Source organism: Strix aluco, chromosome W, assembly GCF_031877795.1.
Source record: "Strix aluco isolate bStrAlu1 chromosome W, bStrAlu1.hap1, whole genome shotgun sequence".
Lineage (NCBI taxonomy): Eukaryota > Metazoa > Chordata > Aves > Strigiformes > Strigidae > Strix > Strix aluco.
This window is the reverse complement of record NC_133970.1, coordinates 18,117,464-18,135,166: the sequence shown is the minus strand read 5'-3', so window position 1 is coordinate 18,135,166 and position 17,703 is coordinate 18,117,464.

Sequence of the window (17,703 nt, the reverse complement as noted above, 5' to 3'; positions counted from 1 at the left end):
TTCCCTGCTACAAGACCTCATTTTACGTCCCAAAGCTTCCTTCTTAGAATCCAAAGCTTGGACTGCAGGGTTGAATGCCACCGTTTTATACTCCAAGCCCTCCTTTTTAGCATACGAGACCTCCGTTTTTAGGGCCCAAAGCTTCACTTTTAGCTCACAAAGCTTCATTTTTAGAGTCCGTAGCTTGGACTCTAGGGTTGAAAGCCTCTTAATTACACACCAAACCCCCAGCTTAACGGTACAAACCCTCATGGTAGGCCCGAAATTCTCATTTTCAGGGGCCAAACCCTCTTTTTTAGCATCCAAACCTCTCATTTAGGGCCCAAAGCCTCCCTTCTAGAGTCCAAAGCTTTGAGTCTAGGCCTGGAAGCCTCCTGCTTATGCACCAAACTCTCATTTATAGGCTTCAAAACCTCACTGTTATGCTCCAATCCCTCAGTTTTACTACAGAGACCTTCATTTTTAGGGCACGGTGCCTCACTTTCAGGGTACAGACTTTGATTCCTAGAGTCCAAAGCTATGCTTCTAGCCTTGAAAGCCTCCCCTTTATGTTCCAAACCCTCACCCTTATGCACCAAACCATCATTTCCAGGGCCAAAAGCCTCGTTTTTTGCATACAGGCCCTCGGTTTAAGAGTCCAAAGCTCTGATGCGAGCGTTCAAAGACTGCTTTTTATGCTCCAAGCACTCATTTTTTTGGGTCCAAACCCTCATTCTAAGACTCCAAAGCTTTGATTCTAGGCATGGAAGCCTCTTTTTTATGCACCAAACCCTCAAGTTGGAGCCTCCAAGCGATCCTTTGTAGGGTACAAGCCCTCATTTCCCTGCTACAAGCCCTCATTTTACGTCCCAAAGCTTCCTTCTTAGAATCCAAAGCTTGGACTGCAGGGTTGAATGCCACCGTTTTATACTCCAAGCCCTCCTTTTTAGCGTACGAGACCTCTGTTTTTAGGGCCCAAAGCTTCACTTTTAGCTCACAAAGCTTCATTTTTAGAGTCCGTAGCTTGGACTCTAGGGTTGAAAGCCTCTTAATTACACACCAAACCCCCAGCTTAACGGTACAAACCCTCATGGTAGGCCCGAAATTCTCATTTTCAGGGGCCAAACCCTCTTTTTTAGCATCCAAACCTCTCATTTAGGGCCCAAAGCCTCCCTTCTAGAGTCCAAAGCTTTGAGTCTAGGCCTGGAAGCCTCCTGCTTATGCACCAAACTCTCATTTATAGGCTTCAAAACCTCACTGTTATGCTCCAATCCCTCAGTTTTACTACAGAGACCTTCATTTTTAGGGCACGGCGCCTCACTTTCAGGGTACAGACTTTGATTCCTAGAGTCCAAAGCTATGCTTCTAGCCTTGAAAGCCTCCCCTTTATGTTCCAAACCCTCACCCTTATGCACCAAACCATCATTTCCAGGGCCAAAAGCCTCGTTTTTTGCATACAGGCCCTCGGTTTAAGAGTCCAAAGCTCTGATGCGAGCGTTCAAAGACTGCTTTTTATGCTCCAAGCACTCATTTTTTCGGGTCCAAACCCTCATTCTAAGACTCCAAAGCTTTGATTCTAGGCATGGAAGCCTCTTTTTTATGCACCAAACCCTCAAGTTGGAGCCTCCAAGCGATCCTTTGTAGGGTACAAGCCCTCATTTCCCTGCTACAAGCCCTCATTTTACGTCCCAAAGCTTCCTTCTTAGAATCCAAAGCTTGGACTGCAGGGTTGAATGCCACCGTTTTATACTCCAAGCCCTCCTTTTTAGCATACGAGACCTCCGTTTTTAGGGCCCAAAGCTTCACTTTTAGCTCACAAAGCTTCATTTTTAGAGTCCGTAGCTTGGACTCTAGGGTTGAAAGCCTCTTAATTACACACCAAACCCCCAGCTTAACGGTACAAACCCTCATGGTAGGCCCGAAATTCTCATTTTCAGGGGCCAAACCCTCTTTTTTAGCATCCAAACCTCTCATTTAGGGCCCAAAGCCTCCCTTCTAGAGTCCAAAGCTTTGAGTCTAGGCCTGGAAGCCTCCTGCTTATGCACCAAACTCTCATTTATAGGCTTCAAAACCTCACTGTTATGCTCCAATCCCTCAGTTTTACTACAGAGACCTTCATTTTTAGGGCACGGCGCCTCACTTTCAGGGTACAGACTTTGATTCCTAGAGTCCAAAGCTATGCTTCTAGCCTTGAAAGCCTCCCCTTTATGTTCCAAACCCTCACCCTTATGCACCAAACCATCATTTCCAGGGCCAAAAGCCTCGTTTTTTGCATACAGGCCCTCAGGTTAAGAGTCCAAAGCTCTGATGCGAGCGTTCAAAGACTGCTTTTTATGCTCCAAGCACTCATTTGGAGGGTTCAAACCCTCATTTTTATGCTCCAAGCATATCATTTTGGGCCCAAAGCTTCAACTTCAGCCCCGAAAGCTTCATTTTTCATGTCCAAAGCTCTGACTGTAGGCATGGAAGCCTCTTCTTTACGTGCCAAATCCTCAGTTTTAGGGTACAGATCCTTGCTTTTAGGCCCCAAAGCCTCATTTCTTCGCGTCCAAACCCTCATTCTAAGACTCCAAAGCTTTGATTCTAGGCATGGAAGCCTCTTTTTTATGCACCAAACCCTCAAGTTGGAGCCTCCAAGCGATCCTTTGTAGGGTACAAGCCCTCATTTCCCTGCTACAAGCCCTCATTTTACGTCCCAAAGCTTCCTTCTTAGAATCCAAAGCTTGGACTGCAGGGTTGAATGCCACCGTTTTATACTCCAAGCCCTCCTTTTTAGCATACGAGACCTCTGTTTTTAGGGCCCAAAGCTTCACTTTTAGCTCACAAAGCTTCATTTTTAGAGTCCGTAGCTTGGACTCTAGGGTTGAAAGCCTCTTAATTACACACCAAACCCCCAGCTTAACGGTACAAACCCTCATGGTAGGCCCGAAATTCTCATTTTCAGGGGCCAAACCCTCTTTTTTAGCATCCAAACCTCTCATTTAGGGCCCAAAGCCTCCCTTCTAGAGTCCAAAGCTTTGAGTCTAGGCCTGGAAGCCTCCTGCTTATGCACCAAACTCTCATTTATAGGCTTCAAAACCTCACTGTTATGCTCCAATCCCTCAGTTTTACTACAGAGACCTTCATTTTTAGGGCACGGCGCCTCACTTTCAGGGTACAGACTTTGATTCCTAGAGTCCAAAGCTATGCTTCTAGCCTTGAAAGCCTCCCCTTTATGTTCCAAACCCTCACCCTTATGCACCAAACCATCATTTCCAGGGCCAAAAGCCTCGTTTTTTGCATACAGGCCCTCGGTTTAAGAGTCCAAAGCTCTGATGCGAGCGTTCAAAGACTGCTTTTTATGCTCCAAGCACTCATTTTTTCGGGTCCAAACCCTCATTCTAAGACTCCAAAGCTTTGATTCTAGGCATGGAAGCCTCTTTTTTATGCACCAAACCCTCAAGTTGGAGCCTCCAAGCGATCCTTTGTAGGGTACAAGCCCTCATTTCCCTGCTACAAGCCCTCATTTTACGTCCCAAAGCTTCCTTCTTAGAATCCAAAGCTTGGACTGCAGGGTTGAATGCCACCGTTTTATACTCCAAGCCCTCCTTTTTAGCATACGAGACCTCCGTTTTTAGGGCCCAAAGCTTCACTTTTAGCTCACAAAGCTTCATTTTTAGAGTCCGTAGCTTGGACTCTAGGGTTGAAAGCCTCTTAATTACACACCAAACCCCCAGCTTAACGGTACAAACCCTCATGGTAGGCCCGAAATTCTCATTTTCAGGGGCCAAACCCTCTTTTTTAGCATCCAAACCTCTCATTTAGGGCCCAAAGCCTCCCTTCTAGAGTCCAAAGCTTTGAGTCTAGGCCTGGAAGCCTCCTGCTTATGCACCAAACTCTCATTTATAGGCTTCAAAACCTCACTGTTATGCTCCAATCCCTCAGTTTTACTACAGAGACCTTCATTTTTAGGGCACGATGCCTCACTTTCAGGGTACAGACTTTGATTCCTAGAGTCCAAAGCTATGCTTCTAGCCTTGAAAGCCTCCCCTTTATGTTCCAAACCCTCACCCTTATGCACCAAACCATCATTTCCAGGGCCAAAAGCCTCGTTTTTTGCATACAGGCCCTCGGTTTAAGAGTCCAAAGCTCTGATGCGAGCGTTCAAAGACTGCTTTTTATGCTCCAAGCACTCATTTTTTCGCGTCCAAACCCTCATTCTAAGACTCCAAAGCTTTGATTCTAGGCATGGAAGCCTCTTTTTTATGCACCAAACCCTCAAGTTGGAGCCTCCAAGCGATCCTTTGTAGGGTACAAGCCCTCATTTCCCTGCTACAAGCCCTCATTTTACGTCCCAAAGCTTCCTTCTTAGAATCCAAAGCTTGGACTGCAGGGTTGAATGCCACCGTTTTATACTCCAAGCCCTCCTTTTTAGCATACGAGACCTCTGTTTTTAGGGCCCAAAGCTTCACTTTTAGCTCACAAAGCTTCATTTTTAGAGTCCGTAGCTTGGACTCTAGGGTTGAAAGCCTCTTAATTACACACCAAACCCCAAGCTTAACGGTACAAACCCTCATGGTAGGCCCGAAATTCTCATTTTCAGGGGCCAAACCCTCTTTTTTAGCATCCAAACCTCTCATTTAGGGCCCAAAGCCTCCCTTCTAGAGTCCAAAGCTTTGAGTCTAGGCCTGGAAGCCTCCTGCTTATGCACCAAACTCTCATTTATAGGCTTCAAAACCTCACTGTTATGCTCCAATCCCTCAGTTTTACTACAGAGACCTTCATTTTTAGGGCACGGCGCCTCACTTTCAGGGTACAGACTTTGATTCCTAGAGTCCAAAGCTATGCTTCTAGCCTTGAAAGCCTCCCCTTTATGTTCCAAACCCTCACCCTTATGCACCAAACCATCATTTCCAGGGCCAAAAGCCTCGTTTTTTGCATACAGGCCCTCAGGTTAAGAGTCCAAAGCTCTGATTCGAGCGTTCAAAGACTGCTTTTTATGCTCCAAGCACTCATTTGGAGGGTTCAAACTCTCATTTTTATGCTCCAAGCATATCATTTTGGGCCCAAAGCTTCAACTTCAGGCCCGAAAGCTTCATTTTTCATGTCCAAAGCTCTGACTGTAGGGATGGAAGCCTCTTCTTTACGTGCCAAATCCTCAGTTTTAGGGTACAGATCCTTGCTTTTAGGCCCCAAAGCCTCATCTTTTCGGGTCCAACCTCTCATTCTAAGACTCCAAAGCTTTGATTCTAGGCATGGAAGCCTCTTTTTATGCACCAAACCCTCAAGTTGGAGCCTCCAAGCGATCCTTTGTAGGGTACAAGCCCTCATTTCCCTGCTACAAGCCCTCATTTTACGTCCCAAAGCTTCCTTCTTAGAATCCAAAGCTTGGACTGCAGGGTTGAATGCCACCGTTTTATACTCCAAGCCCTCCTTTTTAGCGTACGAGACCTCCGTTTTTAGGGCCCAAAGCTTCACTTTTAGCTCACAAAGCTTCATTTTTAGAGTCCGTAGCTTGGACTCTAGGGTTGAAAGCCTCTTAATTACACACCAAACCCCCAGCTTAACGGTACAAACCCTCATGGTAGGCCCGAAATTCTCATTTTCAGGGGCCAAACCCTCTTTTTTAGCATCCAAACCTCTCATTTAGGGCCCAAAGCCTCCCTTCTAGAGTCCAAAGCTTTGAGTCTAGGCCTGGAAGCCTCCTGCTTATGCACCAAACTCTCATTTATAGGCTTCAAAACCTCACTGTTATGCTCCAATCCCTCAGTTTTACTACAGAGACCTTCATTTTTAGGGCACGATGCCTCACTTTCAGGGTACAGACTTTGATTCCTAGAGTCCAAAGCTATGCTTCTAGCCTTGAAAGCCTCCCCTTTATGTTCCAAACCCTCACCCTTATGCACCAAACCATCATTTCCAGGGCCAAAAGCCTCGTTTTTTGCATACAGGCCCTCGGTTTAAGAGTCCAAAGCTCTGATGCGAGCGTTCAAAGACTGCTTTTTATGCTCCAAGCACTCATTTTTTCGCGTCCAAACCCTCATTCTAAGACTCCAAAGCTTTGATTCTAGGCATGGAAGCCTCTTTTTTATGCACCAAACCCTCAAGTTGGAGCCTCCAAGCGATCCTTTGTAGGGTACAAGCCCTCATTTCCCTGCTACAAGCCCTCATTTTACGTCCCAAAGCTTCCTTCTTAGAATCCAAAGCTTGGACTGCAGGGTTGAATGCCACCGTTTTATACTCCAAGCCCTCCTTTTTAGCATACGAGACCTCTGTTTTTAGGGCCCAAAGCTTCACTTTTAGCTCACAAAGCTTCATTTTTAGAGTCCGTAGCTTGGACTCTAGGGTTGAAAGCCTCTTAATTACACACCAAACCCCAAGCTTAACGGTACAAACCCTCATGGTAGGCCCGAAATTCTCATTTTCAGGGGCCAAACCCTCTTTTTTAGCATCCAAACCTCTCATTTAGGGCCCAAAGCCTCCCTTCTAGAGTCCAAAGCTTTGAGTCTAGGCCTGGAAGCCTCCTGCTTATGCACCAAACTCTCATTTATAGGCTTCAAAACCTCACTGTTATGCTCCAATCCCTCAGTTTTACTACAGAGACCTTCATTTTTAGGGCACGGCGCCTCACTTTCAGGGTACAGACTTTGATTCCTAGAGTCCAAAGCTATGCTTCTAGCCTTGAAAGCCTCCCCTTTATGTTCCAAACCCTCACCCTTATGCACCAAACCATCATTTCCAGGGCCAAAAGCCTCGTTTTTTGCATACAGGCCCTCAGGTTAAGAGTCCAAAGCTCTGATTCGAGCGTTCAAAGACTGCTTTTTATGCTCCAAGCACTCATTTGGAGGGTTCAAACTCTCATTTTTATGCTCCAAGCATATCATTTTGGGCCCAAAGCTTCAACTTCAGGCCCGAAAGCTTCATTTTTCATGTCCAAAGCTCTGACTGTAGGGATGGAAGCCTCTTCTTTACGTGCCAAATCCTCAGTTTTAGGGTACAGATCCTTGCTTTTAGGCCCCAAAGCCTCATCTTTTCGGGTCCAACCTCTCATTCTAAGACTCCAAAGCTTTGATTCTAGGCATGGAAGCCTCTTTTTATGCACCAAACCCTCAAGTTGGAGCCTCCAAGCGATCCTTTGTAGGGTACAAGCCCTCATTTCCCTGCTACAAGCCCTCATTTTACGTCCCAAAGCTTCCTTCTTAGAATCCAAAGCTTGGACTGCAGGGTTGAATGCCACCGTTTTATACTCCAAGCCCTCCTTTTTAGCGTACGAGACCTCCGTTTTTAGGGCCCAAAGCTTCACTTTTAGCTCACAAAGCTTCATTTTTAGAGTCCGTAGCTTGGACTCTAGGGTTGAAAGCCTCTTAATTACACACCAAACCCCCAGCTTAACGGTACAAACCCTCATGGTAGGCCCGAAATTCTCATTTTCAGGGGCCAAACCCTCTTTTTTAGCATCCAAACCTCTCATTTAGGGCCCAAAGCCTCCCTTCTAGAGTCCAAAGCTTTGAGTCTAGGCCTGGAAGCCTCCTGCTTATGCACCAAACTCTCATTTATAGGCTTCAAAACCTCACTGTTATGCTCCAATCCCTCAGTTTTACTACAGAGACCTTCATTTTTAGGGCACGGCGCCTCACTTTCAGGGTACAGACTTTGATTCCTAGAGTCCAAAGCTATGCTTCTAGCCTTGAAAGCCTCCCCTTTATGTTCCAAACCCTCACCCTTATGCACCAAACCATCATTTCCAGGGCCAAAAGCCTCGTTTTTTGCATACAGGCCCTCAGGTTAAGAGTCCAAAGCTCTGATTCGAGCGTTCAAAGACTGCTTTTTATGCTCCAAGCACTCATTTGGAGGGTTCAAACTCTCATTTTTATGCTCCAAGCATATCATTTTGGGCCCAAAGCTTCAACTTCAGGCCCGAAAGCTTCATTTTTCATGTCCAAAGCTCTGACTGTAGGGATGGAAGCCTCTTCTTTACGTGCCAAATCCTCAGTTTTAGGGTACAGATCCTTGCTTTTAGGCCCCAAAGCCTCATCTTTTCGGGTCCAAACTCTCATTCTAAGACTCCAAAGCTTTGATTCTAGGCATGGAAGCCTCTTTTTTATGCACCAAACCCTCAAGTTGGAGCCTCCAAGCGATCCTTTGTAGGGTACAAGCCCTCATTTCCCTGCTACAAGCCCTCATTTTACGTCCCAAAGCTTCCTTCTTAGAATCCAAAGCTTGGACTGCAGGGTTGAATGCCACCGTTTTATACTCCAAGCCCTCCTTTTTAGCGTACGAGACCTCCGTTTTTAGGGCCCAAAGCTTCACTTTTAGCTCACAAAGCTTCATTTTTAGAGTCCGTAGCTTGGACTCTAGGGTTGAAAGCCTCTTAATTACACACCAAACCCCCAGCTTAACGGTACAAACCCTCATGGTAGGCCCGAAATTCTCATTTTCAGGGGCCAAACCCTCTTTTTTAGCATCCAAACCTCTCATTTAGGGCCCAAAGCCTCCCTTCTAGAGTCCAAAGCTTTGAGTCTAGGCCTGGAAGCCTCCTGCTTATGCACCAAACTCTCATTTATAGGCTTCAAAACCTCACTGTTATGCTCCAATCCCTCAGTTTTACTACAGAGACCTTCATTTTTAGGGCACGGCGCCTCACTTTCAGGGTACAGACTTTGATTCCTAGAGTCCAAAGCTATGCTTCTAGCCTTGAAAGCCTCCCCTTTATGTTCCAAACCCTCACCCTTATGCACCAAACCATCATTTCCAGGGCCAAAAGCCTCGTTTTTTGCATACAGGCCCTCGGTTTAAGAGTCCAAAGCTCTGATGCGAGCGTTCAAAGACTGCTTTTTATGCTCCAAGCACTCATTTTTTCGGGTCCAAACCCTCATTCTAAGACTCCAAAGCTTTGATTCTAGGCATGGAAGCCTCTTTTTTATGCACCAAACCCTCAAGTTGGAGCCTCCAAGCGATCCTTTGTAGGGTACAAGCCCTCATTTCCCTGCTACAAGCCCTCATTTTACGTCCCAAAGCTTCCTTCTTAGAATCCAAAGCTTGGACTGCAGGGTTGAATGCCACCGTTTTATACTCCAAGCCCTCCTTTTTAGCATACGAGACCTCCGCTTTTAGGGCCCAAAGCTTCACTTTTAGCTCACAAAGCTTCATTTTTAGAGTCCGTAGCTTGGACTCTAGGGTTGAAAGCCTCTTAATTACACACCAAAGCCCCAGCTTAACGGTACAAACCCTCATGGTAGGCCCGAAATTCTCATTTTCAGGGGCCAAACCCTCTTTTTTAGCATCCAAACCTCTCATTTAGGGCCCAAAGCCTCCCTTCTAGAGTCCAAAGCTTTGAGTCTAGGCCTGGAAGCCTCCTGCTTATGCACCAAACTCTCATTTATAGGCTTCAAAACCTCACTGTTATGCTCCAATCCCTCAGTTTTACTACAGAGACCTTCATTTTTAGGGCACGGCGCCTCACTTTCAGGGTACAGACTTTGATTCCTAGAGTCCAAAGCTATGCTTCTAGCCTTGAAAGCCTCCCCTTTATGTTCCAAACCCTCACCCTTATGCACCAAACCATCATTTCCAGGGCCAAAAGCCTCGATTTTTGCATACAGGCCCTCAGGTTAAGAGTCCAAAGCTCTGATGCGAGCGTTCAAAGACTGCTTTTTATGCTCCAAGCACTCATTTTTTCGGGTCCAAACCCTCATTCTAAGACTCCAAAGCTTTGATTCTAGGCATGGAAGTCTCTTTTTTATGCACCAAACCCTCAAGTTGGAGCCTCCAAGCGATCCTTTGTAGGGTACAAGCCCTCATTTCCCTGCTACAAGCCCTCATTTTACGTCCCAAAGCTTCCTTCTTAGAATCCAAAGCTTGGACTGCAGGGTTGAATGCCACCGTTTTATACTCCAAGCCCTCCTTTTTAGCGTACGAGACCTCCGTTTTTAGGGCCCAAAGCTTCACTTTTAGCTCACAAAGCTTCATTTTTAGAGTCCGTAGCTTGGACTCTAGGGTTGAAAGCCTCTTAATTACACACCAAACCCCCAGCTTAACGGTACAAACCCTCATGGTAGGCCCGAAATTCTCATTTTCAGGGGCCAAACCCTCTTTTTTAGCATCCAAACCTCTCATTTAGGGCCCAAAGCCTCCCTTCTAGAGTCCAAAGCTTTGAGTCTAGGCCTGGAAGCCTCCTGCTTATGCACCAAACTCTCATTTATAGGCTTCAAAACCTCACTGTTATGCTCCAATCCCTCAGTTTTACTACAGAGACCTTCATTTTTAGGGCACGGCGCCTCACTTTCAGGGTACAGACTTTGATTCCTAGAGTCCAAAGCTATGCTTCTAGCCTTGAAAGCCTCCCCTTTATGTTCCAAACCCTCACCCTTATGCACCAAACCATCATTTCCAGGGCCAAAAGCCTCGTTTTTTGCATACAGGCCCTCAGGTTAAGAGTCCAAAGCTCTGATTCGAGCGTTCAAAGACTGCTTTTTATGCTCCAAGCACTCATTTGGAGGGTTCAAACTCTCATTTTTATGCTCCAAGCATATCATTTTGGGCCCAAAGCTTCAACTTCAGGCCCGAAAGCTTCATTTTTCATGTCCAAAGCTCTGACTGTAGGGATGGAAGCCTCTTCTTTACGTGCCAAATCCTCAGTTTTAGGGTACAGATCCTTGCTTTTAGGCCCCAAAGCCTCATCTTTTCGGGTCCAACCTCTCATTCTAAGACTCCAAAGCTTTGATTCTAGGCATGGAAGCCTCTTTTTTATGCACCAAACCCTCAAGTTGGAGCCTCCAAGCGATCCTTTGTAGGGTACAAGCCCTCATTTCCCTGCTACAAGCCCTCATTTTACGTCCCAAAGCTTCCTTCTTAGAATCCAAAGCTTGGACTGCAGGGTTGAATGCCACCGTTTTATACTCCAAGCCCTCCTTTTTAGCGTACGAGACCTCCGTTTTTAGGGCCCAAAGCTTCACTTTTAGCTCACAAAGCTTCATTTTTAGAGTCCGTAGCTTGGACTCTAGGGTTGAAAGCCTCTTAATTACACACCAAACCCCCAGCTTAACGGTACAAACCCTCATGGTAGGCCCGAAATTCTCATTTTCAGGGGCCAAACCCTCTTTTTTAGCATCCAAACCTCTCATTTAGGGCCCAAAGCCTCCCTTCTAGAGTCCAAAGCTTTGAGTCTAGGCCTGGAAGCCTCCTGCTTATGCACCAAACTCTCATTTATAGGCTTCAAAACCTCACTGTTATGCTCCAATCCCTCAGTTTTACTACAGAGACCTTCATTTTTAGGGCACGGCGCCTCACTTTCAGGGTACAGACTTTGATTCCTAGAGTCCAAAGCTATGCTTCTAGCCTTGAAAGCCTCCCCTTTATGTTCCAAACCCTCACCCTTATGCACCAAACCATCATTTCCAGGGCCAAAAGCCTCGTTTTTTGCATACAGGCCCTCAGGTTAAGAGTCCAAAGCTCTGATTCGAGCGTTCAAAGACTGCTTTTTATGCTCCAAGCACTCATTTGGAGGGTTCAAACTCTCATTTTTATGCTCCAAGCATATCATTTTGGGCCCAAAGCTTCAACTTCAGGCCCGAAAGCTTCATTTTTCATGTCCAAAGCTCTGACTGTAGGGATGGAAGCCTCTTCTTTACGTGCCAAATCCTCAGTTTTAGGGTACAGATCCTTGCTTTTAGGCCCCAAAGCCTCATCTTTTCGGGTCCAAACTCTCATTCTAAGACTCCAAAGCTTTGATTCTAGGCATGGAAGCCTCTTTTTTATGCACCAAACCCTCAAGTTGGAGCCTCCAAGCGATCCTTTGTAGGGTACAAGCCCTCATTTCCCTGCTACAAGCCCTCATTTTACGTCCCAAAGCTTCCTTCTTAGAATCCAAAGCTTGGACTGCAGGGTTGAATGCCACCGTTTTATACTCCAAGCCCTCCTTTTTAGCATACGAGACCTCCGTTTTTAGGGCCCAAAGCTTCACTTTTAGCTCACAAAGCTTCATTTTTAGAGTCCGTAGCTTGGACTCTAGGGTTGAAAGCCTCTTAATTACACACCAAACCCCCAGCTTAACGGTACAAACCCTCATGGTAGGCCCGAAATTCTCATTTTCAGGGGCCAAACCCTCTTTTTTAGCATCCAAACCTCTCATTTAGGGCCCAAAGCCTCCCTTCTAGAGTCCAAAGCTTTGAGTCTAGGCCTGGAAGCCTCCTGCTTATGCACCAAACTCTCATTTATAGGCTTCAAAACCTCACTGTTATGCTCCAATCCCTCAGTTTTACTACAGAGACCTTCATTTTTAGGGCACGGCGCCTCACTTTCAGGGTACAGACTTTGATTCCTAGAGTCCAAAGCTATGCTTCTAGCCTTGAAAGCCTCCCCTTTATGTTCCAAACCCTCACCCTTATGCACCAAACCATCATTTCCAGGGCCAAAAGCCTCGTTTTTTGCATACAGGCCCTCAGGTTAAGAGTCCAAAGCTCTGATTCGAGCGTTCAAAGACTGCTTTTTATGCTCCAAGCACTCATTTGGAGGGTTCAAACTCTCATTTTTATGCTCCAAGCATATCATTTTGGGCCCAAAGCTTCAACTTCAGGCCCGAAAGCTTCATTTTTCATGTCCAAAGCTCTGACTGTAGGGATGGAAGCCTCTTCTTTACGTGCCAAATCCTCAGTTTTAGGGTACAGATCCTTGCTTTTAGGCCCCAAAGCCTCATCTTTTCGGGTCCAAACTCTCATTCTAAGACTCCAAAGCTTTGATTCTAGGCATGGAAGCCTCTTTTTTATGCACCAAACCCTCAAGTTGGAGCCTCCAAGCGATCCTTTGTAGGGTACAAGCCCTCATTTCCCTGCTACAAGCCCTCATTTTACGTCCCAAAGCTTCCTTCTTAGAATCCAAAGCTTGGACTGCAGGGTTGAATGCCACCGTTTTATACTCCAAGCCCTCCTTTTTAGCGTACGAGACCTCCGTTTTTAGGGCCCAAAGCTTCACTTTTAGCTCACAAAGCTTCATTTTTAGAGTCCGTAGCTTGGACTCTAGGGTTGAAAGCCTCTTAATTACACACCAAACCCCCAGCTTAACGGTACAAACCCTCATGGTAGGCCCGAAATTCTCATTTTCAGGGGCCAAACCCTCTTTTTTAGCATCCAAACCTCTCATTTAGGGCCCAAAGCCTCCCTTCTAGAGTCCAAAGCTTTGAGTCTAGGCCTGGAAGCCTCCTGCTTATGCACCAAACTCTCATTTATAGGCTTCAAAACCTCACTGTTATGCTCCAATCCCTCAGTTTTACTACAGAGACCTTCATTTTTAGGGCACGGCGCCTCACTTTCAGGGTACAGACTTTGATTCCTAGAGTCCAAAGCTATGCTTCTAGCCTTGAAAGCCTCCCCTTTATGTTCCAAACCCTCACCCTTATGCACCAAACCATCATTTCCAGGACCAAAAGCCTCGTTTTTTGCATACAGGCCCTCGGTTTAAGAGTCCAAAGCTCTGATGCGAGCGTTCAAAGACTGCTTTTTATGCTCCAAGCACTCATTTTTTCGGGTCCAAACCCTCATTCTAAGACTCCAAAGCTTTGATTCTAGGCATGGAAGCCTCTTTTTTATGCACCAAACCCTCAAGTTGGAGCCTCCAAGCGATCCTTTGTAGGGTACAAGCCCTCATTTCCCTGCTACAAGCCCTCATTTTACGTCCCAAAGCTTCCTTCTTAGAATCCAAAGCTTGGACTGCAGGGTTGAATGCCACCGTTTTATACTCCAAGCCCTCCTTTTTAGCATACGAGACCTCCGTTTTTAGGGCCCAAAGCTTCACTTTTAGCTCACAAAGCTTCATTTTTAGAGTCCGTAGCTTGGACTCTAGGGTTGAAAGCCTCTTAATTACACACCAAACCCCCAGCTTAACGGTACAAACCCTCATGGTAGGCCCGAAATTCTCATTTTCAGGGGCCAAACCCTCTTTTTTAGCATCCAAACCTCTCATTTAGGGCCCAAAGCCTCCCTTCTAGAGTCCAAAGCTTTGAGTCTAGGCCTGGAAGCCTCCTGCTTATGCACCAAACTCTCATTTATAGGCTTCAAAACCTCACTGTTATGCTCCAATCCCTCAGTTTTACTACAGAGACCTTCATTTTTAGGGCACGGCGCCTCACTTTCAGGGTACAGACTTTGATTCCTAGAGTCCAAAGCTATGCTTCTAGCCTTGAAAGCCTCCCCTTTATGTTCCAAACCCTCACCCTTATGCACCAAACCATCATTTCCAGGGCCAAAAGCCTCGATTTTTGCATACAGGCCCTCAGGTTAAGAGTCCAAAGCTCTGATGCGAGCGTTCAAAGACTGCTTTTTATGCTCCAAGCACTCATTTTTTCGGGTCCAAACCCTCATTCTAAGACTCCAAAGCTTTGATTCTAGGCATGGAAGTCTCTTTTTTATGCACCAAACCCTCAAGTTGGAGCCTCCAAGCGATCCTTTGTAGGGTACAAGCCCTCATTTCCCTGCTACAAGCCCTCATTTTACGTCCCAAAGCTTCCTTCTTAGAATCCAAAGCTTGGACTGCAGGGTTGAATGCCACCGTTTTATACTCCAAGCCCTCCTTTTTAGCGTACGAGACCTCCGTTTTTAGGGCCCAAAGCTTCACTTTTAGCTCACAAAGCTTCATTTTTAGAGTCCGTAGCTTGGACTCTAGGGTTGAAAGCCTCTTAATTACACACCAAACCCCCAGCTTAACGGTACAAACCCTCATGGTAGGCCCGAAATTCTCATTTTCAGGGGCCAAACCCTCTTTTTTAGCATCCAAACCTCTCATTTAGGGCCCAAAGCCTCCCTTCTAGAGTCCAAAGCTTTGAGTCTAGGCCTGGAAGCCTCCTGCTTATGCACCAAACTCTCATTTATAGGCTTCAAAACCTCACTGTTATGCTCCAATCCCTCAGTTTTACTACAGAGACCTTCATTTTTAGGGCACGGCGCCTCACTTTCAGGGTACAGACTTTGATTCCTAGAGTCCAAAGCTATGCTTCTAGCCTTGAAAGCCTCCCCTTTATGTTCCAAACCCTCACCCTTATGCACCAAACCATCATTTCCAGGGCCAAAAGCCTCGTTTTTTGCATACAGGCCCTCGGTTTAAGAGTCCAAAGCTCTGATGCGAGCGTTCAAAGACTGCTTTTTATGCTCCAAGCACTCATTTTTTCGGGTCCAAACCCTCATTCTAAGACTCCAAAGCTTTGATTCTAGGCATGGAAGCCTCTTTTTTATGCACCAAACCCTCAAGTTGGAGCCTCCAAGCGATCCTTTGTAGGGTACAAGCCCTCATTTCCCTGCTACAAGCCCTCATTTTACGTCCCAAAGCTTCCTTCTTAGAATCCAAAGCTTGGACTGCAGGGTTGAATGCCACCGTTTTATACTCCAAGCCCTCCTTTTTAGCATACGAGACCTCCGTTTTTAGGGCCCAAAGCTTCACTTTTAGCTCACAAAGCTTCATTTTTAGAGTCCGTAGCTTGGACTCTAGGGTTGAAAGCCTCTTAATTACACACCAAACCCCCAGCTTAACGGTACAAACCCTCATGGTAGGCCCGAAATTCTCATTTTCAGGGGCCAAACCCTCTTTTTTAGCATCCAAACCTCTCATTTAGGGCCCAAAGCCTCCCTTCTAGAGTCCAAAGCTTTGAGTCTAGGCCTGGAAGCCTCCTGCTTATGCACCAAACTCTCATTTATAGGCTTCAAAACCTCACTGTTATGCTCCAATCCCTCAGTTTTACTACAGAGACCTTCATTTTTAGGGCACGGCGCCTCACTTTCAGGGTACAGACTTTGATTCCTAGAGTCCAAAGCTATGCTTCTAGCCTTGAAAGCCTCCCCTTTATGTTCCAAACCCTCACCCTTATGCACCAAACCATCATTTCCAGGGCCAAAAGCCTCGATTTTTGCATACAGGCCCTCGGTTTAAGAGTCCAAAGCTCTGATTCGAGCGTTCAAAGACTGCTTTTTATGCTCCAAGCACTCATTTTTTCGGGTTCAAACCCTCATTTTTATGCTCCAAGCATATCATTTTGGGCCCAAAGCTTCAACTTCAGGCCCGAAAGCTTCTTTTTTCATGTCCAAAGCTCTGACTGTAGGCATGGAAGCCTCTTCTTTACGTGCCAAATCCTCAGTTTTAGGGCACAGATCCTTGCTTTTAGGCCCCAAAGCCTCATTTCTTCGGGTCCAAACCCTCATTCTAAGACTCCAAAGCTTTGATTCTAGGCATGGAAGCCTCTTTTTTATGCACCAAACCCTCAAGTTGGAGCCTCCAAGCGATCCTTTGTAGGGTACAAGCCCTCATTTCCCTGCTACAAGCCCTCATTTTACGTCCCAAAGCTTCCTTCTTAGAATCCAAAGCTTGGACTGCAGGGTTGAATGCCACCGTTTTATACTCCAAGCCCTCCTTTTTAGCATACGAGACCTCCGTTTTTAGGGCCCAAAGCTTCACTTTTAGCTCACAAAGCTTCATTTTTAGAGTCCGTAGCTTGGACTCTAGGGTTGAAAGCCTCTTAATTACACACCAAACCCCCAGCTTAACGGTACAAACCCTCATGGTAGGCCCGAAATTCTCATTTTCAGGGGCCAAACCCTCTTCTTTAGGATCCAAACCTCTCATTTAGGGCCCAAAGCCTCCCTTCTAGAGTCCAAAGCTTTGAGTCTAGGCCTGGAAGCCTCCTGCTTATGCACCAAACTCTCATTTATAGGCTTCAAAACCTCACTGTTATGCTCCAATCCCTCAGTTTTACTACAGAGACCTTCATTTTTAGGGCACGGCGCCTCACTTTCAGGGTACAGACTTTGATTCCTAGAGTCCAAAGCTATGCTTCTAGCCTTGAAAGCCTCCCCTTTATGTTCCAAACCCTCACCCTTATGCACCAAACCATCATTTCCAGGGCCAAAAGCCTCGATTTTTGCATACAGGCCCTCGGTTTAAGAGTCCAAAGCTCTGATGCGAGCGTTCAAAGACTGCTTTTTATGCTCCAAGCACTCATTTGGAGGGTTCAAACCCTCATTTTTATGCTCCAAGCATATCATTTTGGGCCCAAAGCTTCAACTTCAGGCCCGAAAGCTTCTTTTTTCATGTCCAAAGCTCTGACTGTAGGCATGGAAGCCTCTTCTTTACGTGCCAAATCCTCAGTTTTAGGGTACAGATCCTTGCTTTTAGGCCCCAAAGCCTCATTTTGTCAGGTCCAAACCCTCATTCTAAGACTCCAAAGCTTTGATTCTAGGCATGGAAGCCTCTTTTTTATGCACCAAACCCTCAAGTTGGAGCCTCCAAGCGATCCTTTGTAGGGTACAAGCCCTCATTTCCCTGCTACAAGCCCTCATTTTACGTCCCAAAGCTTCCTTCTTAGAATCCAAAGCTTGGACTGCAGGGTTGAATGCCACCGTTTTATACTCCAAGCCCTCCTTTTTAGCATACGAGACCTCCGTTTTTAGGGCCCAAAGCTTCACTTTTAGCTCACAAAGCTTCATTTTTAGAGTCCGTAGCTTGGACTCTAGGGTTGAAAGCCTCTTAATTATACACCAAACCCCCAGCTTAACGGTACAAACCCTCATGGTAGGCCCGAAATTCTCATTTTCAGGGGCCAAACCCTCTTTTTTAGCATCCAAACCTCTCATTTAGGGCCCAAAGCCTCCCTTCTAGAGTCCAAAGCTTTGAGTCTAGGCCTGGAAGCCTCCTGCTTATGCACCAAACTCTCATTTATAGGCTTCAAAACCTCACTGTTATGCTCCAAACCCTCAGTTTTACTACAGA